We start from the raw sequence: 2,624 nt of genomic DNA, 5'->3' as shown, positions 1-2,624 counted from the left end.
GCTGCCGCCGCCGGCTGGGGGCGGGGCCCGGGCCTCCCACGTCCCCAGCGGCGCTAATCCATTGCCGAGAGCCGCGTGCCAGACCAGAGCAAGCGATGGCCGAGCAGCCGCGCTGGCGCCGGCGCCCGGCGCCGACTCCGCGGCCGCCGCTGCCCCCTCGTGGCGGGTGTGGAAACACTGGCGGGCTTTAGGTGGACCGCGCTGCGGGTGGGTTTGGTTTTTCGTTTTCTTTTTCAGAAGTGAATCCTCTGACATTGTTTCGGTGTTTCCAGTCCAAAGACACTTCTTAGAAAGTGAGTGTTTGCATCCACGATGACCGTTCCCTCTCTGACGGTTCGGAGTGAATGCTCTTAAAATGACTTTAACCCCACGCGTGTGATAAAAAGCTTGCACAATGAGGATTAGCTTTTGCAGTGATAAGGATGTCCTTGCCAAGGGTGTGTTCACTGCAGGTACAGCTCTTTTCTTTCCTGTACTCTCTGATCTTGTTGGCGAGGAGATGAGACGGGAAGGTCCTTGTTTGTCAAGAGGCCAGGGTGGTGTAGCGAGAGAGGAGCTGAAAAGTTTCCAGTAAGTGTATGCAGAAAACTAGCACTCGTGAGAGCTCGACTTCAGAGCCAGGCTGCAGGTGCCAGGCTGGATTCTGACATTGAGTAGCTGTATGACCTTGAGCGAGTCGCTGGCATTGCATTTAACTCCTAGGGTTGTGTGGATTCCGTGATAACGTCATCCTTATCTTACGGGTGAAGGAAATGATGTATGCGGAAAGCACTGTTCAGTTGTTGCTGCTGCTGTTCTTGTTGTCTGGGGAAGCACAAATCTCTGACCTCTTTCCTAAAGAGAATAAGAATCCTAACATTGCAGTTACAGGTGTGGTACACAATAGGGAAGGTCCCTATGTTCACACCTTTACATTTCCTCCTAGGTCATTGACCATTCCTCTCCTCAATAAAAGCTCACTTCCTGAGATTTTTATCAAATCCAGTCTCCTATAGTTGCCTTGTTTCGTATCTTTTCCTTCAGTATATCACTTGCCCAAGGCTTACTTTCTCATACTCTCCTTAACTGAGTCTAGTCTATTCCTTTGAAGAAAACCCTAATTGGAGCTCTTTAGTCACATGTCATTAATTTCAGCCTGTCCTCTAACCCTTTCTATGACAGTCTGGGAATCCGATCAGAAGAATATTCCACTATTCTAAGCACTGTGGTAATCTAAGCTTCTTGTTGTAAGCCCCTGGCCCAGTACACCAGACTCGCACTGTGCCTCCTCATGCAAAACCATAACTCAATCTAATTCTGAAGTGCAGCTTTTTCTGGATATGATGATTCTCATGGAGAGCAATCATTGGGATTCTCCTTCACCACTTGGCATGATCAGAAACATGAAGCCAACACTAAACTGCTTATATGATGTAGTAACTCAAGAGATGTTCATCTAGTCTACAATGTGTCAGACAAAACACAGTAGATTCACTCTACTGCTCTTTTAGATTCAAGAGTTAGTTACATAGTTTCAGGCTTACCTCAGGTATAACAATTCCAGGAGTTTACATGAAGCTCTTACAGGAGACTTGAACAACTGTGGAAGCAATAACTAAGGACCTCCATGGTGTTGAGTCTATTGATAGTCCAAGTGCACACACATCTGTAAGAGCTCAGCTTGACAGAGCAGCGCTAAGGACTTTATGCTTTTCAGACATAAGGGTTTGGGAGAGAGGTTAACAAACTGTCATGATGCTTGGTTCTGTGGTCAGAATGGCAGGAAACACTCTACCCCAGAGGGTCATGGATATAGCAGGAATGTGCTTAAGCATTAATAACTTACAATCATTCACCCAGGGGAGTGAATATAGCAATGCATTTACAAGAGATATGTCTAGAAGATGGTTTCTTAAACTGTGGGTTACAACCCCATATAGAGGCCACATAACTGAACGTGAGGGTCATGACAAACTTGGCAACAGTAAAAATTTCCCGAACAGGCAGCAAACAGAAATAGCTAATTCACAATCAAGTACATAACGGGTCTGAAGTGCTTCTAGCAGCACTCAGCCGTGTTGCATGTTCAACTTCACGGCAGGCATGGTTCTGCAGACACCGTAAGTGCACTTTGCAGGGCACCCGCCATCAGACATGCAAGCCAAAGAATGCTACGCCCTGGGCCGCAGCTGTGATTTAAGACCACTGGGTCTTAAAGCGGCGGTGTTTTTTAGTGTGCATATGAAGTTCTTTGCTCTTATAGGACCATGATAGAAAGGAGAATAGCTTCACGCTGTCCTTTCTCACCACGCATGTGTCAAATCCTCTTTAGTCTGTGTTCGCGTGTTTGATTTTACAACTGCTCTTCAAGTTGCTGACTTAAGTTTACAAAAATTTGTGAAGTGAATTTTGGCTTGGGGTTAGGATAGAATTGTTGGCAATTTATGAGATGACCTTAAATATACTTCTGGCATTTTTTGTACTATATATTTATGGGAAATGATGTTCTCAAGCATTGATGATTATAAAAACAAATGTCAATCAACTCTGAAAGACATTGAAGATGCTGTGCCTTCCAGTACCAAATTTTCATTCAAGATGTACTGCTTCTTTAAAAACAGAAAAGCACACTTATCTCGATAGTA

Source organism: Peromyscus leucopus, chromosome 11, assembly GCF_004664715.2.
Source record: "Peromyscus leucopus breed LL Stock chromosome 11, UCI_PerLeu_2.1, whole genome shotgun sequence".
In the NCBI taxonomy this organism is placed as follows: domain Eukaryota; kingdom Metazoa; phylum Chordata; class Mammalia; order Rodentia; family Cricetidae; genus Peromyscus; species Peromyscus leucopus.
This window is presented reverse-complemented; position numbering follows the sequence as displayed.